The sequence below is a fragment of the Littorina saxatilis genome, linkage group LG2, assembly GCF_037325665.1.
Source record: "Littorina saxatilis isolate snail1 linkage group LG2, US_GU_Lsax_2.0, whole genome shotgun sequence".
Lineage (NCBI taxonomy): Eukaryota > Metazoa > Mollusca > Gastropoda > Littorinimorpha > Littorinidae > Littorina > Littorina saxatilis.
Genome location: NC_090246.1, coordinates 95,182,570 through 95,208,609, shown reverse-complemented (window position 1 = coordinate 95,208,609; position 26,040 = coordinate 95,182,570). Strand labels below are relative to the sequence as shown.

At 41.4% G+C, this 26,040-nt stretch overlaps 1 long non-coding RNA gene across 1 annotated transcript; it reads right to left on the bottom strand.

Moving 5' to 3' along the window:
* Window positions 1-14,083: 14,083 nt before the first annotated feature.
* LOC138956912 (uncharacterized) lies at window positions 14,084-17,136 on the bottom strand. Its single transcript, XR_011452868.1, has 3 exons — window positions 15,336-17,136; window positions 14,493-14,561; window positions 14,084-14,141 (listed from the first exon to the last, which is right to left on the bottom strand). It is a non-coding gene; the product is annotated as an uncharacterized lncRNA (long non-coding RNA).
* Between the last annotated feature and the right edge of the window lie 8,904 nt (window positions 17,137-26,040).

Here is a 26,040-nt window from a genome sequence, read left to right as displayed (position 1 = left end):
ATGACTTTCTCACTTGGAGTGACGTAATGTACAAACAAATGTCGAAATATCTTGACGTCACTCGTGATGATGACGCATTGTCAACTAAATCCGGCCCGCGGTGGTTCTGCAGATGTCCGGTTATTTGTTTTGCATTCAACTTCAAGGAATTTCCAAAGCACCTTCTTCGATTTCAGTACGCGTCCGATCTCCTCCGGTAGCATGAACCAAGGATATTTTATTTTAATTATTTATTTTTTATTTTGTATTTGATAATAATATTCAATGCTTTAGAATATCATTTCCAAAAGCAGAATTAAAAAATATGGAACGGTGAATTTACTATGAATTTTTAAAGTGACGGACTATCAGTACCCCATTTTGACGTTTATGCAAAAACGCGTCCCCGTCCCAATACAGACAAGATTTGATCACAATGCAGTTGAAAATTACACAACAATATTGGGTTACATATACTTCTTAAAAAAAAACCCACCCTGAACAAAGATTGTTGTAAGGAGTAAAAAAAAAAGATGTTTCTTTGTATGCGTTTCACAATTTTGCTGCGTTTTTCCCTTGAAATGATGACAGACTCCTTTTACAACACTAATTTTATGTTTGAAAAGCTAGATTATGATTTGTAATAATAATGAATGATTGCATTAAGCATAATCAGCTTACTGAAGCATTAGAAATGTATTAGTTAGTTAGTTAATTGGTGTTTAACGTCGTTGTACCAGACACTTTCTGCTTCCATTTCTTATTTCCAGGTTTTTTCAACATATCTAATTAGTAATTTACATGCAGCATCCAACATCAGATTACATAAATTTTTTGTCAAGTCATCAACATCAGTTTGCAAAACACAATTCATATTTGTTGCCAATTCATTCAAGCGCCTATCAACTGCCATAATTTGTTCATCATCAATACATTGCACAAAATTCTGTTCTTCGCCAACTTTCCATCTTGATTTTACAACATCAGCAGAAAAACAATCATCCTTAACTTTACTTTTGTATCTTCAGCAACAAGGCCTACAGAAAGACTAAAGTGCACAGGGCAATGTACATCAGACATACATTCATCAAAATCACCAACGCTAAAAAACAATCATCCTTAACTTTACTTTTTTATCTTCAGCATTTAGACCATCAACAAGGCCTACACAAAGACTAAAGTGCACAGGGCAATGTACATCAGACATACATTCATCAAAATCACCAATGCTAAAAAACAATCATCCTTAACTTTACTTTTTTTATCTTCAGCATTTAGACCATCAACACGGCCTACAGAAAGACTAAAGTGCACAGGGCAATGTACATCAGACATACATTCATCAAAATCACCAACGCTAAAAAACAATCATCCTTAACTTTACTTTTTTTATCTTCAGCATTTAGACCATCAACAAGGCCTACAGAAAGACTAAAGTGCACAGGGCAATGTACATCAGACATACATTCATCAAAATCACCAACGCTAAAAAACAATCATCCTTAACTTTACTTTTTTTATCTTCAGCATTTAGACCATCAACACGGCCTACAGAAAGACTAAAGTGCACAGGGCAATGTACATCAGACATACATTCATCAAAATCACCAACGCTAAAAAACAATCATCCTTAACTTTACTTTTTTATCTTCAGCATTTAGACCATCAACAAGGCCTACAGAAAGACTAAAGTGCACAGGGCAATGTACATCAGACATACATTCATCAAAATCACCAAAGCTAAAAAACAATCATCCTTAACTTTACTTTTTTTATCTTCAGCATTTAGACCATCAACAAGGCCTACAGAAAGACTAAAGTGCACAGGGCAATGTACATCAGACATACATTCATCAAAATCACCAACGCTAAAAAACAATCATCCTTAACTTTACTTTTTTTATCTTCAGCATTTAGACCATCAACAAGGCCTACAGAAAGACTAAAGTGCACAGGGCAATGTACATCAGACATACATTCATCAAAATCACCAACGCTAAAAAACAATCATCCTTAACTTTACTTTTTTTATCTTCAGCATTTAGACCATCAACAAGGCCTACAGAAAGACTAAAGTGCACAGGGCAATGTACATCAGACATACATTCATCAAAATCACCAACGCTAAAAAACAATCATCCTTAACTTTACTTTTTTTATCTTCAGCATTTAGACCATCAACACGGCCTACAGAAAGACTAAAGTGCACAGGGCAATGTACATCAGACATACATTCATCAAAATCACCAATGCTAAAACTAAACTATCAATAAGTGAAAATACACTTGGGGAGGCAATTACATAGTCAACTAGGCTAGCATTCTTACATGTTAACTTGCCTACTCCTTCATCAGCACCCATCCTACTATTCACAATCAACAGACCTTGGCTTTTACAAAAATCAATCACGGAATGACCAAGGTTATTTATTACTTTATCCATTGAACTTCTAATTTGTCTTATTCCATACATTCTAATGATATCCATAGACCAAACAATATCAATCATTTCGTCCATCTCCTGGCAATCCTCCACAAAATCTTTTACTTCCCCGGTCCTGGCATTCAAATCCCCAACAATTAATATGTTATATTTGCCCAAAAACAAAATAGTTTCCTCTATTTCGCGTTTAGTCTAGCATATGGCGAGCCTTCCAGTGTAATTTTTCATCAATCCTCTTTCTAAATGAAATGTGCTCAACAATCTGAATGCCATATTTTCTCACATAGACTGCGACTCCGCCTGATTTACGCTTACATTCATTTCTGCTTTTTCTAAAACAGACAAAGCCGTCAACCTCACAATAATCGACATCATCCAGTTTGGTTTCAGTTAAACAAATAACATCATTGCAAGAAAATACATCATCAAAGTCAGGGTATCTCATTTTGGATAATAAACCACAGAAATTTTAAGAAATAACTATAAGGCCTGTAAACTTTCCGGGGTCGTATACTGTCACCTGGTTGTCACGACATATGTCGCGCTACTGGCTCAGTCTGTTTGGTCGGTTCCGATTACCTCTAATGGATGCGAAAACCTATATGACTGTTTTTTGTTATTTTTCTCTCTGTTAACCCTTAGGCTGGTTGTCGCGACATATGGCGCGCTACTTTACGTATACTGTCACCTGGTTGTCACGACATATGTCGCGCTACTGGCTCAGTCTGTTTGGTCGGTTCCGATTACCTCCCATGGATGCGAAAACCTATATGACTGTTTTTTGTTATTTTTCTTTGCTGGACGGAATTCCGCTTGTTAGCCAGTTGGGTTGATGAACAAAGAAGTTCTCAGTTTTCGCTTCGCTGAGGATCATTCTTTGTTTCCAGCACTGTAACCGTAACTGTGTATTATTATTATTATTATTATTATTATGAACATTTGTGCGCCTAATCTAAATATAGCCCTAGGCGCTTACAAAATATAAAATACATAATGAACATTATACGAAACACAAATCGACAAGGTGAAGTGAAGTATAGGTGAAGTGTACGGCAACATGACATGCTTTATGAAGTTTTGTGATGTGTTATGTTTCATGTGTTTTATCATGTTTTTGCATTTCAAGCCATATGTCGTTGACGGTTAATTGGCTGATGTAAGATTGTAGTGCCCGCCATTTTGATCGGCGTCCCCCGTGAAATGACAGAGCGGCCCCCTTCACTATTTTCCCTCTGTTCGGTTTGTCCCTTTTTCCCGCCATTTCAGTTTGGGGAAAAGACCTGCGCCGACCAGATTTCACCTGCTCTCTGTGCTATCTTCCAGAGATCCCTGGATAGTGGTTCTCTCCCTTCCGACTGGCTCCAGGCCAACATCTGTTTATTCAAAAAGGGTGATCGCCACCTCCCCGCGAACTATCGTCCCATCTCCCTCACTTCCATCCCTTGCAAAATTTTAGAACATATTATATACCGCCACATCTTCACACATCTCGACTCGCATAACATCCTCACGTATCTAAACCATGGTTTCCGTTCCGGATTCTCATGTGAAACCCAACTTCTCACCACAACCCACGACCTCTTGACCACCTTCGACCAAAGAAAACAAGTAGATGTCGCTGTGCTTGATTTTTCTAAAGCGTTCGACACTGTTCCCCACCCCCACCTTCTCCACAAACTCTTCTGTTATGGCATAAACGGCCCCCTACTCAACTGGCTCACGTCCTTCCTCACTAAGCGCTCCATGAAAGTTGTACTCGAGGGTACTTCATCCGAATCAACTACATTAGACTCTGGCGTCCCGCAGGGGACGGTGCTCGGCCCACTACTCTTCCTTGTCCATTATTAACGACCTGCCAGCCTCCGTATCGTCCCACGTCCGCTTGTTCGCCGATGACTGCCTGCTCTATAGGGAAATAAACTCCTTCACGGATCACCAATCCCTGCAACAAGACCTCAGAGTGACTCAGACACCTCGAAGAGTGGGCGGTTACCTGGGGCATGCGCCACAACGCCTCTAAATGCTATATCCTCAGTATAAACAAATCCTTTGACTTCTATTACCAACTGGACAACAGCATCCTCCAAAACGTTAGATCCACACCCTACCTTGGCATTCTCCTCTCAGACGACATGAAATGGAGCCCCCACATTTCTTCTATCACTAAAAAAGCTAACTGCACCCTCGGCTTTCTCCGCCGCAACCTCCAACGCTGCCCGCCTCGTTGCTGTCAGCAGGCCTACCTCTCCCTTGTGCGTCCCTTCCTGGAGTATGGGGCGGTTGTCTGGGACCCCTACCTGAAGAAAGACATCGACTGCATCGAACGCGTACAACGCAAAGCTTCGAGGTTTATCACAGGCGACTTCAGGTCGTCGACCCCCGGCAGCGTCACCAGACTCCTAGAGAAAACTGGACTCCAACCTCTGCAACAGCGATGTCAACAACTCCGTCTGACGTTCTTCTATAGGGTGGTTGAGGGGCTGGTACCGGCACTACCATCACACCAGTTCTTAACTGAGCAGAAGCAAGGCCGTAAAATCAGGCCAGTGAGACACTCTGACCATCACACATCCAACATCGTCTCACAGTATTCAAGAAACAACTCTAGACCCTATTCAGTGCCCCAAGGCCGCACTGATCAGTTTAGGAACTCCTTTTTTTGTGAAGACGGCACAAGACTGAAATTTACTTGAGGACAATATTGTGACCTCCAAAAGCATTGGCATCTTTAAAGCCAAGCTAGCAGCCGACCACCATTAGGCTGCCGCACTCTCCCCCGCTGCATTTATGCCAGTCTTCTGGCACCCAGCAGCGGAACCATCAAGATCAAGATCAAGACACCTAAGCATAACTTGTACACATGCACATGGCTTACCTTCCCTGCTCATTTTCCCAGTTAAGAATGTATTCAATCAACAGCCATTGCCGGATAACATCTGAAGCTATATAGTTAACTACTTGTTCATACCTAAAGCAACCTGGGTGTTGGCTGTTATTCAGACTAAATGTGTTAGCCGGATTCTCTCTCTCCCTGTCCTTTGTCAGGCTTTGTGTCAGCCAGTCATTTTATGTATTCTTTCCTGTGTCACTCTACTGGTTCTACTCTGTTTGCCACATGCATTTTCATACTTTGATATTTTGCTAGTCTTCATTTGTATTACTTTGTTTACCTGTACATAATCTTGTGAATTTTGATTATCATTCCTTTGATGAATTCAGGCATGAGAATGATAGAGATCTTCTGGGTTAAGATCTCAGACAATAGGAAGATATTGTCTACAGGATGCACAATTTTTAACTATTAATTCCCATGTTGCACTTTAAAGGCGTTTGCCTACAGAAGAGCTTTGCGACTGATAAAAACCTAACATTTTGTGCAGTCGCATAGATGCAAAACAGACTTTTAATCTAAAGCGATATGATTTAGTCGCGCTTCCCTGTAAAGTAATAGACTGTTGTCTAACGCTTCATTTTGAAGCATGGGAGCCTGCGCCTACCCCATGCCCGAGTTATCTTTCTTATTCTTGCCGTTATTATTCAACTCAATGAAGATGTGTCTTCATGGCGATGAACATGCCTAATAATAACAATTATTGTGCAGTTGCGGTTCATGCAGTTGGTTAATTTATGCAAAGCATTTTCCTATGCAAGGCTTAGGCCTAAGGGAAGATGTTGGTTACTTCCCTTGACATTAGCTGTTGTGGAGTTGTTTAACTCACTGTGGATTCTCTTTCAGAGAATGCTGTGTCTGCAGGATTTTGGCTGTATTGTTACTTGTCCATAATTGTCATGATTATTTTGACAAAGGTTACATTCATTGGTTTGTGCTTTGTATTATGTCATGTGTGACTTAGAAGGCATGTTGTTTATAATTGTATTTTCTTTTCTTTTAGTGCCTTCTTCTTTACACTGCTTTCTGGCTACTAGAATAATTACCTTATTACACTATTTCTGGTTTGCACCAGACAATTCTAGGCTTGCATTCATAGTTTCTATTTCTGGTTTACACCAGAAATTCTTGTCTTACCTACATATATTGTTTCTGGTTTAATTGCTACCAGAATTCATAGTTTCTATTTCTGGTTGCTACTAGAATAATTACCTTATAACACTGTTTCTAGCTGATTCTGGTACCGGTAAATACCAGGATTAATAATTTCTAGTTCTGGTCTATATCAGAGTTCTGTTCATTGTTTCTAATTTATAACTTCTAGCATTGTCTCTGGTTGCTACCAGATTTATCTAAACTGTTGGAATATTTCTGATTTAGATAAGCTACTTGAGTGGTTATTTTTAGTTACATTTCCTTCAATAAAAGATAAGTTAAAGCAACCTCTGTCTTTGGTGTCTTAATTGTATGCTCCTCTGCCTGTGCTATATATCCTTGTCCTTCCACCCAACATTCCCACATATTTGTAGAACTTCTCACACGCCCAAACGCTCGCCAAGCATTCCTTCTCAATTTGACTGTAGCGCTGTTCTGCTGGGGTCATTGTTCTGGACGCAAATGCAATTGGCTCAAGGTCACCGCTGTCATTGTGCTGTAAGAGCACAGCACCGAGGCCAAAACTGCTTGCGTCAGCACATACTACAGTCTGTCGATCCACACTGTAGAACAGGAGCGAGGGTAGATTAACGATGATCAGCTTCACCTTCTCGAAGGCTTCGCTCTGTGCGCTGTCCCATCTCCACTGAACGTCCTTCCGAAGTAGGTCTGTCATCGGCTTCATTGTCATCGACAGGTCTTTGGTGAATCGGCCAAGGTAGTTGATCATGCCGATTACGCGTTTCAGTTCAGTCACGTTCTTTGGTGGCTCTAACTTTGTTATAGCGTCCACTTTTCCTGGGTCGGGTCATATGCCATCACTGCTGATTCTGTGTCCAAATAACGCTACCTCTGACTTACTGAAGTGACACTTGTCATGATTCAGCTTCAAGCCTGACGCCTCGATTCGCTTCAGCGCCTGCGACAGTCTCTCGTCGTGCTCTTTCTGTGTTTCCCCGTGAATGAGAATGTCGTCCATGATGACCTCACACCCTCTGAGTCCATTCATCGTCTCCGACATCTTGCGCTGGAACTCCTCTGGTCCCACGTTGATGCCCATAGGTAACCGGAGAAAACAGTACTGACCGAAGCTGGTGATGAATGTCGTGAGGTGAGCACTGTCTTTGTCAAGCGGCACCTGCCAGAATCCACTTGAAACATCAAAAGTGGTGAACACTTTGGAGTTCTTCAGTTGTGGCGCAATATCCTCCAGATTTGGCAGCATAAGATGTGGCCGCTTGATGTTTTTGTTTAGTTTCTTGTAGTCCACACATATTCTTATTTTGCCTCCTTACTTCCGGACTGGGACGATCGGCGCACAGTAGTCGGTCGCTTCTGTCACCTTCTTGATGACCGCATCCCTCTCCATCTTGTCAAGCTGCTCCTTGACTTGTTTCTGGATAGGGAAAGGTACTCGACGCGCTGTTGACACACTGTATGGCTTTGAACCCTCCTTCAAAATCAGCTTTACCGGCTGAGTCTTCAAAAGTCCTGTGGATCCGAAGACCCTCGAGTTGTAGTTCAAGCCGTGGCGTTCGATGACCAGGGAGAGGGGTTGGGTGTACAGGGTGAAAAGGACAGGGCCGAGGACAGACCCTTGTGGGACGCCGAAGCGAACAGGGACAGGCTGAGAAGAGAACGAATCAGTGGTGACAGTCTGAGAGCGGTGGTAGTTCCGGAACCAAGAGAGGGCGGTGTCGTGAATGCCAAACGTGGAACTGACGAGTAGCTGGTGGTCGATCGTGTCGAAGGCTGCGGAAAGGTCCAGCAGCACAAGGGCAGAGACGAGACCGCTATCTGTTGCGTTCAGGAGGTCCGTGGTGATTCGCAGGAGCGCCGTCTCGGTGCTGTGGTGAGGGCGGTACGCTGACTGGTACACAGGCATCAGCGAGTTCCGAGACAGGTGGGCGCTCAACTGCTCCAGGATGATACGCTCCAAAAGCTTGGAGAGGAAGGGCAGGTTGGACACAGGACGGTAGTTCTTAAACTCGTTGACGTCAAGGCCGGGCTTCTTGATGAGTGGGCGGACAACGGCAGACTTGAAGCAGTCGGGAACGACGCCTGTGGCCAGGGAGATGTTGATGATATCTGTGATAGACGGCAGGAGCTTGTTCATGCAGACACTTGGTGAAGAGGAAGCCTGGCAGGGGGTCTAGCTCGCAGGTCTTGATGGCCGTCTTGGTGATGAGTCGCTTGACGTGGTTTTGAGTGACAGGCTGAAAGCACGGGAGGGGGGAGCCGGAGAAGGAGGGGGAGGGGGAGGGTGGGGACGGGACGAAGGGCTGCTGATCGAGTGTTCTCCGAAGCTTGTCAATCTTGTCCTTGAAGAACTCCGAGAATAACTCCGGGATATCTTGTGGTGGGTGAGCAGTGGGTAAGGGGGCAGCGGTGGAGGAGCCCAGGTGAGAGGACATGATGGAGAACAGCTCCCTGGATGAAGAGGCGTTGGCGATGCGGTCGTGGAAGTGCTCGACCTTGGCAGCAGTGATGGCTTGCGTGACTCGAAACAGCGCATCCCTGAGAATCTGCCGGTGAACCTCCAGGCCAGAGCTGCAATCTTAAAAATCCAGTCGAGGCTTCTTCCATGGTGGCAAAGCCAAATCTGGTGGAGGGTCTTTGACAGCAGATGGTGGAGAGTCAACAGCATCTGAACAGAGAAAACACAACGGTATTATTTTACAGCAAATTAGTAACTAGATGCAGCCAAACAGAGGGAGGTTGGGTGGGGGAGAAGGGGGGGTGGGGGGCATTGGTATACTATAGGAAGAGGTGGCTGTTATTGCAATAGTTTATGCTGTATGCATTATGTCATGACGTGTCATTTTTTGGCTGAGAAAAGAAAAAAATACTATTCCACAAACATTTTGGAAAAAGACCAAATATTATTAAATTCCCGATCCTCTTTCAGGGTCTTCAACAGGCAATAATAATAATAATAAAGGGCATTTATAGAGCGCCTTATTAGAAGTTCAAAGCGCGTATGCCGTGTGAGATAGAATTTTTTACACAATATATCACGCATTAACATTGGCCAGTAAATCTGAAGCCATTACGGCGAGTATTTACTTTTCATGGCCCATTATTCCAAGTCACATTTTGGTGGACATTTTTATCTATGTCTATACATTTTTCCAAGGAAAGACCCTTTTGTCAATCGTGGGATCTTTAACGTGCACAACCAAATGTAGTGTACTGTAATACACAATATAATACAACTTTCTTTTCTTTCTTTCTTTATTTGGTGTTTAACGTTGTTTTCAACCATTCAAGGTTGATGGGATAGGGGAAAGGGGGGAGATGGGATAGAGCCACTTGTTAATTGTTTCTTGTTCACAAAAGCACTAATCAAAAAATTGCTCCAGGGGCTTGCAACGTAGTACAATATATGACCTTACTGGGAGAATGCAAGTTTCCAGTACAAAGGACTTAACATTTCTTACATACTGCTTGACTAAAATCTTTACAAACATTGACTATATTCTATACAAGAAACACTTAACAAGGGTAAAAGGAGAAACAGAATCCGTTAGTTGCCTCTTACGACATGCTGGGTAGCATCGGGTAAATTCTTTCTCGTCCCAACCAATATGGGACTCCCGCGGGGGGTATATAATACAAATAACCAGAAGAAAATAGCAAAATAAAGATGCAAAATCACTGCTTGATTTTGGCATGCTCTTTTAAAGTGCATGGGAATTGTGGAATATAAAAAATTCCAATTTTTTTTTCTTAGGATTGTTTTCCGCTAAACATTTAAGTTTCTTAGGATAATTGTTTTTCACTAAATATGTTACTTTTCATTCATCAACGTCATTGACCAAATCCTTTTTGCTAAAGGATAAAAGAAAAACAAACTTTGAAATCAGCGAATCCGCTGACCATTCCCATGCAAGACAAATTTTATTCTGAGTTTCATTGCTAATGCAGATCAAAGACAGTTGCACCGCTAGATAATGCCAAACTTCTTGGACCAGCCACATTTTGACTATACATGCATATAAAGTCATGTAGTATATGTAGCATAACAAGACCACATTTTCTATGTCTTGAAATGACATTATTCAGCGGTGACCACTGTAGAAATAACTGAAGATGCATTTTAAAGCATAAAGCATGCAATAAAGCATGCAATTATGTTTCAAAATATCAACTCTTGATAGCAGGAATTAATTCAATCATTTTGAGAATCAATTCAATGATACCTTCCAATACATGCAGATCACCAGCCTCAAAGTCCTCTTGTAGTTTATACGCATAAACAGCAGGATCATGCTGATACACAACATTGTGCCACTTGGGATATCCTGGGACGGAGGAAATAACCCTGCCACGAAAGGGTGTTCGCTTTCCATCTTTGATTTGGAAATGGCGGACCCACTTTCCTACAAACGGCGAGACAGATGGCTGCGCGTCTTGCAAGCACTGGCAGATCAAAGTTTTCACATTGGCTGAAAGGTCCTTCACGTTTAGCTGCTTGCCTTGGACACTGAACGCGAACAAGTGTTTATCTGCCTGCTGTTGCAATATTGTTTTGCGAAATGTCACCTGTGTTTTTAGAGCTTTGATCTTTTCCTTCTTGGTGGAAATGGAGGAAAGCATTGTGTCTACTTGTTGAGGGTGTTGACACAGCCCGTAGAACAACATGTTGTCCACAATTGTCAGTCTTTCTGCAGTTCGATTCTGCTCTTTTTTTTCTTTTGCAAGTACTTTTTGGTGTAGAGACTGCTTTCTTTTTTCTTCAATCTCCTTCAGGCGCTGTTGGTATTTTTCTCTGATTGATCTACCTTCTGGTCTGGATATATCCATGTATGCGTTCAGCTTTTCAGGGGGCAACGAGTCCAACCACTCCCTGGTTTTGTTGAGAGCGAACATCACGAAGTTTTCATTGCAGAGTGTAGATGCCACAGGCCGGAACTTAATGAGCGCATCTAGCATCCCAAATACGCGTTCGGGAGTCTTGTTGTGTCGAGGTACTGATGCCGTTTCTGAAGCCAAACGTTCATCCACAACTGAGTGGCGTCCCCCAGGTAAGTGGTCCCCTGCAGCCTTGATGAGGAGGTCCAGCCAAGCTCGGAAGATCACTTGGAGCACCGTACAAACAATGTTGTCAAAGGGATCCTCTGACATATGACGCTTGTGAACGGCATCTCTGTTGACTAACAAGGGGAATGGTGCAAGTTCACCCCGCGTCACATCAGTGGCATCATCCCGGGCTTCGCGAAGAAAATCATGGAGTTGAGCATAAACAACATTTGCCTCTTGAAGCGTTGTTCCCTTTTCTTCCAGAGCTCTCCAAAAAGGACCTGTAACCACCTTGGAGCAGATGCCAAGTGCTTTGATGATGGCCAGGTTCAGTTCAATTTGAAGATCTTCAAAAACTGCTCGCTGGAGGTTGTTTGATGGCGAGTGTGCACTGCTGAAAAATTCCTTGATTTCTTCATGAAGGTAGAAAACAACTTCTGCGTTAAAAAACACAATATTAAATCTGTTTCCTCGAAATGGAACAAGCAGGGTTGTCAGTTTCTTTCTGTTCATGCTCTCCTCTCCATCCTTGTCCTCTCTCATCAGCAAAAAAGTTTTAAACTGAGAAAAACAACCGCTTTTTTCATCTGCTCCTCTGGCCAAGCATTTCGAAGTCTGACGCACAACACGCACACCACCACTTTCATCTCTCTTTGAACTGTCACCATCAGCTGGATCAGCAGCTTTCCTTGATGCCTCAAAGGTTTTGATGACTTTGTTGCTGATTTCTGCAAAGTTGACAAGCAGGTGTAGGCCACAATAGAAGTTGTTCATTTGCGCCAGATTTTCTTTCTCTTTGTCTGAAAGCTGTTCCCAGTTGTCACGCATTTCCGGTAGAACCTCCTCCCTGTAATCGTGCAACAGCCGGTGGAACTTTTTTTCAGAAGCCGCTCTGTCAGACATTGTATTTTTCAGGTTTGTCAGTATTGTGTGACCTGCATTTGTAGACGTTGATTCTTCTATGTCATCTAATATGTTTCTAAATGTACTCAAGCAGCTGTCCGCGCTCTTGTCAATCATGTCTCTTAAACCAACAACAATCTCCTTTTCGCCGCCTCTGACAACAAAGACTTCAAATGTGTCCCCTCTCTTTCTTGTTTCATCAGACAAAAGTGTTGTGTCAGACTCCTCTGTCAGCACATCAGCAATCTGCTGCCTGGTCAGACTCCCGCGGCGATCTGCCATCCGATTGATAGAGGTAACGGAGGGTAGCTTTGACAGAGTCTTTCCACACAGCTGAGAAACAGTAGACATGACGTCAGAAACGTTGTGGACTCCCACACCTTTTTCCAGTAGCTCCATCACACACAACACTGTATCAGTGTTATATGTGTATCCATCTTCTTTTGTTGTCTCAATAACAGTGTTGGCTTCATCTTGAAGCAAGCTTTGTAAGTAGACTATACTTTCTTTCAGGTTATTTATTGTATCTTCCTTTTTCTTTTCTTCCTCACAAACATCAGGTATTTTCTCACTTTTTAACACCATCTTTTCACAAACCTTCAACAGGTTTTCATGTTTTGACTTGAAAGCAACTTCCTTCTCTTCCAATGCATTATTTTTCTTCTTGAGTTCTTTGACTTTTTTCAACAAGCTTTGCTTTTCTTTTGATTCTTTTGACAACAGGTCATTGATTTGTTGAATTGTTTGTGACGTATTTTCCTTATACTTTTGCATCCTAGTTAGAAGCCGACAGTGTTTTCGTTTCAACAATTTCTTTTCTTGCTTCTTATTTTTGATAGTTTCTTTTAGAGCCGTGTTTTGGGAAATTAAACTACAGTTTGTGTCCCGTTCTTCTTCAAGACTACTGTTCAAAACCGATTCTTTGGTTTGTTCTACAGTTTGCCAAAAAGTAGTTGAAACTGTTGTTGAACTAATTCCTGCTGTTGATGATGGCTCCAGGACATTAAATAAGGCCCGAAGTGTAACTTTTCTTGCTTCCCCCATTAAAGGTCTCACTTTTCTTTGTAGAGAACTAACACGCATAGACAGCACATTTCTGTTCAGTCCAAGAGCAGTTGCAAAATCAGTTATAGAAGCTATGGATTTATCTGAAATTTTTGATAATTTTCCACAAATGTCCAACACCTCAGCATTGCTAAACGGTGATGAGAAACCTATGTTTAATGATGTTGACAGCCTGTGTTTTGCGGCATCCATTTTGATGATTATGAAGAAAAATTTACACAGTGTCTCTCAGGCGAAAAAATAAGTGTAATTTGTACATTTCACTTGGATGATTGTTCACAAAATATCTTCAAAATTAAGGCGGTCCGAAAATTGAAGAAGAAGAAGACAAGGATATGCTGGGAGATACATTACTGGTTCATCATTTGAGTCCCAACATGTTTCACAGTGTTAACAGTTTGAGTACTTACCTCCCAGCTCACGAGGATTCTGTACAATGATTTATTGGAAACAAATATTAAAACACTATTTGTATACATGGAATGAAATGGTGATTACAATCAAAAAGTAATTATGAACTTCTATTTATATTTTTGAGGTCTTTTGATGGGCACTTAGTTTTTTTTATCTATTTTTGTTATTATTATTACTATTCAATGTCAACCGCTTAATTAAGTTGAGTACATACCGTGCTGGAGGAAGCAAGATGATCACTTTGAGTTTGAGTCAATGTACCGGTGCTAGCCTGAAAGCAGAAGATCACAAGCATAAACATAAAGCGATAAGCGATGACATTTAATAGAGGCATTAACACTGCAAGCCAAACAAAAGTTACTAATGAAAAATAACTATGCTTGCTCTTTCAATCAAAATTATAACGTCAAAAGTAATAACAACAACAACAAAAACATATATCTTGATGATGTACATGTTGTATTCCAGTTTTCACTGTCTATGTAGGTTATATACCGTTGACATCGATTTGTACATATATCAATGACTTGGAGTTGGTGAGGAAGCAGTGACATTCAGAATGCCTTTATTAGTCTATATACAAATTGTTTAAGTATATATAAGAATGTTAGTTGTAACCTACATCATGTCTCAAAAACTCTGGGGTCTGCAGTGACTCGCTCCAGACTCGCTCGGAATCAACATCAAGGTTCTGAAAAAAAATTGTAATAATTATACACAATTTCCTTTCCTATTCCTACACTTACACAGTTACATCAATAACAATACATATATGAAGCCAACGCAGGAAGCCAAGGCAGGCGGGTTAGGGGGAGTCCCATATTGGTTGGGACGAGAAAGAATTTACCCGATGCTCCCCAGCATGTCGTAAGAGGCGACTAACAGATTCTGTTTCTCCTTTTACCCTTGTTAAGTGTTTCTTGTATATAATATAGTCAATGTTTGTAAAGATTTTAGTCCAGCAGTAGGTAAGAAATGTTAAGTCCTTTGTACTGGAAACTTGCTTTATCCCAGTAAGGTCATATATTTTACTACGTCGCAAGCCCCTGGAGCAATTGTTTGATTAGTGCTTTTGTGAACAAGAAACAATTGACAAGTGGCTCTATCCCATATCCCCCCTTTCCCCTATCCCATCTCCCCCCTTTCCCCGTCGCGATATAACCTTGAATGGTTGAAAACGACGTTAAACACCAAATAAAGAAAGAAAGTCAGGAATAATTACGTTGAACAACTAAACCATGTCATATGAAGAAAGAATAAAAGAAGATAATTACAATTTACATGAAGCATGAAAATAAAAATTAAAATGGTTGGAAAACCATTAAATAATTTGTTACCGAAACCATCAACATTTTGTAACACAGGATTTTCAAGAAAAAACACTCAAACAAAAATACTGTGCCACACCCAGCCCGATAAAATTGAAAACATGTAGAAAAGAAAACAAACAAATGGATCATCTTACAACTACAGGAGTGATTGATGTGTCACTGTCACAGTCACAAGCATCAGTTGGGGCCCACTGATGATTAAATGGTTCACCACAGCGGCACAGTAACTCTCTGAAAAGATTGAATATATATATATGTCTTGTTGAAAGTTGTTTATGATTGGAAACAAGAGGTGCAACTGATAAAAAAAAAATCACCACCTGTGGAAATTCAAAAATTATACTGCCACAATTGCTTGTGACGGCCAATTAAATTGTTTATTACTGTCATTGTAACCTTGCACTTTATGAAGTATATTGTGCTTAGAACTAGTTTATTTGTTATTTGTAAACTGTGACAGAAATCTACATTCACGTAGTGTGGCATGTGCTTCAACCTGCAAACTCCGTGAAAAATAAATAAAACATTAAAATCATAATCTAAGTTAAAAGGTTACATGTATATTATATACTCACTCATAATTTATAACTGATTCTGCTTCACTTTCAGGCTCCTCGTCAGTACTGGAAAACAGGCTCTGAACATAATTATAACCACATGATTTAGACTGTTTGCCCTGAAATGAAGCTGTGTCATTGCTATGCATGATCATTAGTTTTACAACCTGTTGGAATCAGCTAGAATTCCCTGGGTAACTAAATTAAAATAAAGTAGCTTGAAATGTTATCTTGACTTGGGATTACACTCAGCCATCTTCTTCTTTCATCATAGCTGTCCTCCTTCATCAAGTTAAAGATTCTGACATAAATAAAAGTTCACCATTATGGCCCTGTTTAACAACTTGAACTTAAATTCACTCGTATTTCATACGTAGCTTTTAAATGTTCATTATAACTTAGTTTGTGGCGGGGATGTAGCTCAGTCGGTAGCGCGCTGGATTTGTATCCAGTTGGCCGCTGTCAGCGTGAGTTCGTCCCCACGTTCAGCGAGAGATTTATTTCTCAGAGTCAACTTTGTGTGCAGACTTTCCTCGGTTTCCGAACACCCCCGTGTGTACACGCAAGCACAAGATCCTGTAATCCATGTCAGAGTTCGGTGGGTTATAGAAACACGAAAATACCCAGCATGCTTCCTCCGAAAGCGGCGTATGGCTGCCTAAATAGTAAATGGCAGGGTAAAAACGGTCATACACATAAAAGCGTGGGAGTTTCAGCCCATGAACGAACAAACAAACTTAGTTTTAAAGAAACAATGTCATACTTCAGCAAGTGAATCCACAAGCGAGGGTGGAATTCTGTCCGACCAGGAGGACTGGGAGGAGTCAGTATCGGACATGTCAAACACCTTAACGGAACACGGACAGAATATGATCTGCAATATTAACAAAAATACATGTGACTGCAATGTACCTCAGTTATTGAAGTGTTTTCAAACAATCTAACCATCCGACATTCGAGTGATTTCATTGTGATGGTTGAAATTATAAATCAGAACTGGGGTCGAGGGACAAGTGTCGAAGTGAAGTCACGACACTCGACAGTCAACACAAGTTTCGGTTTGTTTCAATTTTGCGGATGAATCCTTCAACTTCAAGGCTTCATAAATGCTTGCAAACATTCCCTTAAAACATTCAGTTTTTTTAAATTCATTGACTTCAAATGTATATATCATATATAGGCAAAGACATTACTTACTTGTTGAGAAGACGAAAAGTAAAACTGCTTCGTTGCCAACAACGCCGTGAACTGACGTCAGAAATCAAAATGGCGGTAAACACCGGCAGAGTTGCCCGCCCTTGGATCGCAAATTTCGATAGGGGGAAGTCTTTCCCAGCTGTTTTTCAATATGTTCTGCTAAATGTTATGGCTGGATTTATATCTTATCTTAGAGAAAATATGTCGAAGTATTTAAAAAAAACAGTCATTAAGGGCTGCGCGCTCTGTAAATAGCCTTAAAACTATTATTCACTTTGTATTTACGTTTTTCTCCATCAAATTACTTTCGTTTTGGCTCGGAAATATGGTGCTACCCCGGCGGAAACTCTTAACTATAAATAATCATGTTCCTACATCACATCCGAGCCATCAGAAAAGAGAAAATCCAGCCGGAACGACGGTACTAAAAGCAGGCAATTTGAGTACAACATGGGAGAGAATACGGAACTATTCAGGAAAAGATAACTCGTGAGGTTGGTTCACGCTACCTCCGGCTAGAAGCAAGCGTGGTGAGTTTCACAAACAGTTGTGTGAGCAGGTCGTCGCAACGGCGTTAGATCTAGTATCTTCTTGTTCTTTTCCTCCGTTGTCGGTCTTTTTTTCAACTTTCTTCTGCTGGACGTTTGAGTCAGTTCGCAAAATATAATAGACTTTAAGAAGTCGTCCTCTCTGTAAGAAAGAATCTACGCGCGCACGCGCGTGTGTGTGTGTGTGTGTGTGTGTGTGTGTGTGCGCCCGCGCGCGCGGTTGTGTGTGTGTGTGTGTGTGTGTGTGCGCCCGCGCGCGCGGTTGTGTGTGTGTGTGTGTGTGTGTGTGTGTGTGTGTGTGTGTGTGTGTGTGTGTGTGTGTGTGTGTGTCTGTGCCTTTTTCCTTTCTTTGTGTGATTGAGTTTGTTTTGTCTCTGTCAAAAGAAAAGCACCATAGGCATTACCATAAGCTTACTTGTAACCAAACAAATTGCATCTTGTGAATGTTGACATTGAGTATGTGTCTATTCACTCCAGGACAAAGATTTGTGCAAGTGTCTGACTGCCCAACTGGATAAGATGCAGCTCGCCTGGGTCTCAGTTCCTGAGAGAAACGCAAGAGAGCTGTCCGAGACAACGTAAGCTTCGCAGGTTAGATCAAAATACATATTCCTGTTGACCCCTTACTTCTGCTTGGCATTTTAGTCAGTTCAGAAAATATGATAGATTACAAGAAGTCGTCCTCTCTGTGAGAATGCCTCTGTGTGTGTATGTGTGTGTGTGTGTGTGTGTGTGTGTGTGTGTGCGCGCGTGTGTGTGTGCGCGTGTGTGTGTGTGAGCGCGCGCGCGTGCGTGCGTGCGTGTGCTGTTTGCTTGCATGCCTGCGTGTATGCTTGCGTTTGTTTGGTTGTTTGGTTGTGTGTGTGTGTGTGTGTGTGTGTGTGTGTGTGTGTGTGTGTGTGTGTGTGTGTGTGTGTGATATGGAATAATGAATTAAAACCAACAAAACTCGTTTGCTTTCATGTTTCAAGAGGTGAACGGCAGGAGGACTTGAGAGTTTCAATGGCTTACCGTAGGCTACGACGTCAGGACAAAGAAAAGAAGCGTTATCTCAACGTTGCGGATGCGAACAGAGAAATGACAGAATCAAGACAATCCTACGGAGGTTTACTGGGAAGTGAACAAGAAACATTCCTGCCTTTGGTCATCATGTCTCGAGTGTGAAATTTAGAACGCTGTACAAATAAAATAAAACAGTGAGCAACTGAAAACAAAGCGTACGTTTCTGTAATGTTTCGGTAATGAGTCGTTGCTGTTTGGAAGCTTTACATTTGTTTTGTTTTTAATATATATTACTGTATTGTTGTTGTGCCCGCTATAACTGCGTTGATGACGATATTCTGTCAAAACCACTGCCTTTACTTGCCAGATAAGTTACACGACAAATGTGATTAGCATTTCAATTGCATTTTACTGATGAATTTGATAATTACGCATATGCATATTGCTAATGTACAGCTTGACAGCATTGCCCTTTGCTTTATTTGCGCACGTCTTGCCGCCAGCATGGGTTGAAAAGTCCATTGATGTGCTGTGTTTTGTTATTGTTATTACATTCACAGTAAAAAATGACAAAACAAAGCATGTTTATAGACTTCTAACAACCATCTATGGGCTAACAAGACTGTGCAGATCGAGTACATGAATAGAGCCGTCATTCTATCCGAATCAGTGGTATTGGTATATTTCCTGCAACTTATTGGCATTTTGCTGGCAATGGTAAAGACAGAAATATGGCATTTTGCCGGGCCAGTTGTGGCCCGGTAATTTCAGCAGGTAAAGGGCCATTAACGGAAAATATATGGAAAAAAGTTTTTTTTTATATGGAACTAAAAACCTGCAAAATGCTGGCAAAATGCTGGCGAAATGCTGGCAAAATGCTGGGTTTTTGATGGCAAGCCATCAATAAGCCATCAAATAAATGATGGGTTTTTGCTGGCAAAATTCTGGCAAAATGATGGCAAAATGATGGCAAGCCATCAAAAAGCCATCAAATAAATGATGGGTTTTTGCTGGCAAAATTCTGGCAAAATGATGGCAAAATGATGGCAAGCCATCAAAAAGCCATCAAATAAATGATGGGTTTTTGCTGGCAAATTGCTGGCAAATTGCTGGAAAAATGATGGCAAGCCATCAAAAAGCCAGCAAATAAATGATGGGTTTTTGCTGGCAAAGTGCTGGCTTGCCAGTGATGGCCCATCAATTTGCCAATGTGCATACGGGTAATATGCCAGCATTGGGCCATAGGTGGGCCTTTGATGGCAGTAGTTCTGGCAACTGGCATTGCCATCAAAACGCCAGCAGTGGCCCAGTTCTGGCATGTTTATTGGGTATGTGTCTGTGCGTGTGTGTGTGTGTGTGTGTGTGTGCGTGCGCCGGTGCGTGCGGGCGTGCGTGCATGTGTGTGCATACATATATATATATATATATATATATATGTGTGTGTGTGTGTGTGTGTGTGTGTGTGTGTGTGTGTGCGCGCGCTTTCCAAAGAAACATTACATTTCAAAATAGATCGCACTCTAAAACAGCAAATAGGCAGTGCATTATTTCTTGCCGTGCTTTTATTGTTGTGTTTTCTTAGTATTAAATCAGATGAGAAAATCACATCTAAAAAGTGTTTTTTTCAAGGTGTGTTCCAACGGTCAAGTCGGTAAAGCTTTTTTCAGTACAGCGCATAATTATATCAATGCCAAATGCATGCCGTTTTTACATTTTCAATCAACTGTGAAAGATAAGCATTGATTTGAACAGGAATTGTAGACTTGTCGACTCATCGGTGTTTATGAGGTTTCAAATGCCACCGATAAACTGTGCCCCGAACGGTTTGTGTTCTTAAGTTAAATTACAGTCTGATCACATCGTAAAACTATGATAAACAAATCGTTACGGAAGGACTATGACATTTAAATGTCAACAGTGTTTTTGTTTGTTTGTTGTTATTTTTTTCGCACCGATTGGCATTTTTTTTAAATTAATAATTGTTACAATTGACATCTATATCAATCTGCAGAATTAGTTCAGGAAAATTTGGACAGACAGCAGTTTGATTTTTGGTATGTTTATTATCCCATGAACATTTGACTGGTTGGATTTGTGGTGGTTCATGTACGCGGGAAGACAGCTAGCTACCTATACAGGCATGAGACCAAGGGTAGGGCGGATGGTGGCAAGAGAGGTGAAGGGACGGGGAATGTTTACAGTGCCGTGTGCCTGGCTGTGAGCAGTGCCCGCCAATGTTTAGCTCAGGCACCGTCTCGGCAGACGCGCCTTGGTTCTATGCAAGAAAATGCAGCGCGTTATTCAGGCCATCTGGCCAACTGTCGTCCTCATCTCTAAGGCTGACTGATACCAAGAGGTGTACGTTACACCCGCCTTCAGGCTCAGGCATTTTCAAACGCTCGACTCAGGACTATATAAGAGACGCCTTCATTTCACTAAACCCGCTTTTTAGCGTATCATCAACTCATGTCCCTAAAAGGAAAATTTCCTGTGAGGACGTTAAGGACCCCTTTTATCTTATCTAAACCCGTTCACTCAGGCGACGGTTCCCAGGCTTAACTCGCGTCTCAAATTTATGACATCGCTTTGTAAGACGAAGAGCCGCAGGATTTGGGGTTTGTAAAGACTTTCTCAGGTGTGTTTTGCTCGTATCAGGTGTCAGTGTGGGTAATTAAATTGCCTCAGATAGCGTGCATGACTGATTTGTTGGGCCATTAGACCAATAGACACACAAGCAAAGGCATGAATACAGTTTATATATTCGTTAGACAAGTAGGCTACCGGTGGAAAAGGTTGACATACTGCTTCAGACCGAGAGTAGCTTATTCAATTTGCAATTATCCCGACGCTTATTGTAATATCGTAAAGATAAACGACACTCGATAAAGACTATCATACCCGTCCAGGCTGTTTTAAGATCGACAACAGGCATGGTCTTGCGAAGATATGCAATTTTGTTAGTTATTCGTAACCAGAGGGAGTATTATGTTAGAAAAGTTTCGGTTGTCAGTTTAAAAGATCGACCATAATAAAATATATGATCTTACAAATGCGTGAAACTGTTTTTCGGAACGATATATGTTTAAAACATATATGGAACAAGAGGCTGCAGATAATAAGAAACGCGTATACTCACCAGAAAAAAAAACCAACCACCAGCAACACGAACAATAACACAATGTTTTGTGCAGTGCAGGAATTTATTGGACAGTCCGGCCGTTTCGAACAGATAAACATGTAAAGTGAAAGCAAAATCGATACGTCTACTCGTCTCTCTCTCTTCGTCGCGATATAACCTTCGTGGTTGAAAACGACGTTAAACACCAAATAAAGAAAGAAGAAAGTCTCTCTCTCTCTCTCACTCTCTCTCTCTCTCTCTCTCTCTCTCTCTCTCTCTCTCTCTCTCTCTCTCTCTCCCTCTCTCCCTCTCTCCCTCCCTCTCACCCTCCCTATCTCTTACTCGCTAACACCATAAATATTATATATGTATTCTTAAACGGATTTTTGTTTTGATGTACAATTTTCATTCAATTTTCCTTTCATGTTTGCTTGCTTTTCATTTAAACTGTACAATAGCCGCCATTTATATGTAATTTTCTAGAAAACTGTAAACACCACCATAAGCATTATGCTTGTTGTTGTTTACTCAATATGCGTTTTTTGTAAATAATGCACAAACGTTGAATAAAACAGTTTAAACCAACAAAAACACAATGTTTTGGTTTCGACATGTAGTCTTCGTCAAAGCAACTAAGAAGACTGTATACATGTCGCAACCGGCGCATTGTGTTATTGTTCGTGTTGACATTTTTTTCTGGTGAGTACGTTTTCTTGTTATCTTGATATATGTTTGGACAAGCGCGAGTGCATGTGACACTTGAACAATTTCTAACCAGTTGGCTAGTTCATCATCCAAAACCAGTCTTTCCCTTCTTGGCTACAGTTTCATGTATCCGTAATTTCATATTCAAAAGACCATACGCTACATATGTTTGCTTTGCTGCAGCTGTTGTAACAATCGTAAAGATTTTGTTGTTTTGTGTTTAGTTTTGTGGTGGTGGTGATGGTAGCGACAGTGATGGAGGCCGGTGATGGTGATGGTGAGGAAGTGTTGGTAGGGGGGGGTAGGTCACGTGTTGGTGTATGTAGAGGGTGGTGGTGATTGTTCATTGGCGCTGATGCTAATGCAAGCGTGTACAATGATGTGTCAAGCAGCTCAATCTACGTGTGTAAGAAAAAAGAAAAAAAAGAAAAAAACACGTTCACAATTCTTGGTTTATATGCATTCGACCCAAATCATACGAACAAAAACCATCATCTGCTAACGACAAAAACGAAGGAAAACGTCATCCTCCTCCATCAAACTCAAACCTGCCAGGTTCACCAACAGAACAGGATATTTGCCGTAACCCGAAGACAGCCTTCAATGGAATCGTGGCCGACAAGAATATTCAGACCGGAAGTCCCCGAACACTCACCACCGCTATCGAGAGATTGCTGCCGCCAGGAGGAGAGGACACTTCCTGTCATGCGCAGTGCAGGGTGTGCGGATGACACTCGAAGACAGCTTCCTGAGAGCGTGTGCAAACAGAGACGCCAGGGCAGGAAGCTGTCTCGGTCTCCCACGGACACAGCAGAGGAAGCTGATCAATACACGCTCACAGCGTTGACTGTAATTGTTGTTGCCTGCGTGTTCTTGGTTTGAGGCCTTACCTCCCTTTACTAGCAGGTTGTCCGTATGTGGGAGCTGAGTTGCTTCCCTTGTATGCGTCTTTGTTCGGTAAGGTAATGACGAAGTAGAGATGATCCAACACAACATGCAACTTCCAGCACACCTGCCAAGCTACCAAGCCACCAAAATGTGTATGAGGTTAATGCTTAGTTGTGATCATGAGACAACACGAACCACGGTTGACCGACGGGCTTTGGTATTTTCGTTGAAAAGCTACACATATATACACATATACAAGTAAATGTGGCTTCTTATTTTGAATCCATGTGGGTGCAGTTTTTACATTAAGCTATGCAAAGAAAACAATACCTTCACCATCGGCACCTGGGATAACAAAAGACAACAACAACAAAACACCCAAAGGAAAAACGACATAATTATCTATTTATTTATTGAACACAAACTGAACAAAATTAATAAAGCCTAAAAAGTACTTCTGCTGGGCACCTGCAGATACAGAAAAAAATACATAGTGACCTAAGTCTATCACACAGACAGTGTTGTTAAAAAAAAAAGGTGAACAATTCACGCCTGTACGACTGATTAAGTCTTTCAACACTTCACGGTCGTGTTTGATTAATATTAAAAAAAAAAACTCTTGCTTTTCATCGTTTAGTTTACTCTGAATCGCTCTACACACACACACACACACACACACACACACACACACACACACACACACACAAACACACACACACACACACACACATACACACACACACACAAACACACATACACCACGACCCTCGTCTCGATTTCCCCCTCTATGTTAAAACATTTTGTCAAAACTTGACTAAATGTAAAAAGATGAAAAACAAAAACAGTCGATCCGATGCAATGTGCTAAGCAACGCGAATAAAAATGTCACTCTGACAAAACAGTTACATTACAAACATTTTAGCACTGCTTATGATATTAAACAAACTGTAAACACTTCAACAATGCATCAAAATTAATCCTTCTGTACAGTACGGACCACAGACGATCAAAAGCGAATTGCTGATCAGGAAAACTGAACACGTCGCGCAAAAACCATGGCCCTTTCTTTATTTGGTGTTTAACGTCGTTTTCAACCACGAAGGTTATATCGCGACGGGGGAAGGGGGGAGATGGGATAGAGCCACTTGTCAATTGTTTCTTGTTCACAAAAGCACTAATAAAAAAAATTTGCTCCAGGGGCTTGCAACGTAGTACAATATATTACCTTACTGGGAGAATGCAAGTTTCCAGTACAAAGGACTTAACATTTCTTACATACTGCTTGACTAAAATCTTTACAAAAATTGACTATATTCTATACAAAAAACACTTAACAAGGGTAAAAGGAGAAACAGAATCCGTTAGTCGCCTCTTACGACATGCAGGGGAGCATCGGGTAAATTCTTTCTCGTCCCAACCAATATGGGACTCCCCATATGGCCCATGCCAAGCGCTCGCAGACTGAAATTGGAGACGGCCTGTAAATTAGCCTGTGGGCATAGGGAAGCTGGGTGTTGATAACTAATGATAACAGACTGAAATTGGAGAAGGCCTGTAAATTAGCCTGTGGGCATAGGGAAGCTGGGTGTTGATAACTAATGATAACAGACTGAAATTGGAGACGGCCTGTAAATTAGCCTGTGGGCATAGGGAAGCTGGGTGTTGATAACTAATGATAACAGACTGAAATTGGAGACCGCCTGTAAATTAGCCTGTGGGCATAGGGAAGCTGGGTGTTGATAACTAATGATAACAGACTGAAATTGGAGACGGCCTGTAAATTAGCCTGTGGGCATAGGGAAGCTGGGTGTTGATAACTAATGATAACAGACTGAAATTGGAGACGGCCTGTAAATTAGCCTGTGGGCATAGGGAAGCTGGGTGTTGATAACTAATGATAACAGACTTGGAGGAACGAGTCCCTGTAGCACATAGCAGACATTCTTTCAAAACTGCGGCTTTAAGTTAATGTTAGCTATGCTATGCTATGCTAACTTGGTTTTTCTGTTCCCAGAACTAGTGTCTATTTGGGACATAACTTGGTTACATGCTAGGCAGGGGCGGATTAGGGGGGTGGTTACAGGGGTTCCGAACCCCCCCCCCCCCCTCTGCTGTTTAAAAAAAAAAAAAAAAAAAAGGTTTGTGAATGTTGTTGTTGTTTCTGTCTGTAAAGCCAGGGGAAGTGTTAATTGTTTAATCGGTATCATTTTTGTACAGTTTTAACTGCCACTCTTATGCGACATGTCTTTCTTCTAACCATACTTTATGATGTCGGGAGCAGATATCATGAAAGATAAATTGCCATTATTTAATACTAACTTTAAAAGAAATAATGAGTAGCTGCTGACACCAGTTGATCATGTTTAAAATCACGGATAAGCCACAAATTGTTTATAAGATAGCTAAAATTCTTCTGCTTCAGGGGGGCTTTGTCCCCCAGATCCCCACCTCTACCGACCCCTGGACCCCATGTTGTAACCCTTCCCTCGGGCTTATCTGCTCCGCCCCTGCTAGGAGTAATGTTAGTCAAGCACCTGATCCTTTTACCCTTCTAACAAACTTGACTCCAGGTGTACATTCTTGGATATGATCATTGGGGTCGATATTACGCTGTTAAAATGCTCCTTTGGTCTCATCTATGTACAGGAAGCTCTTTGATCTGACACACTAAACCATATTTTGTTCGAGTAAGGTCCTGTTTGCCATAATTATTTTCAGCAAAAAAAAGTCAGTGTTTTTTCCCCCAAAAAAGAAGCAAAATTCCTCCAATCTCTCGTCTGTGTGGGTGTCAATGTGCATTACATTAACTTTTAAGGGAGGTAAA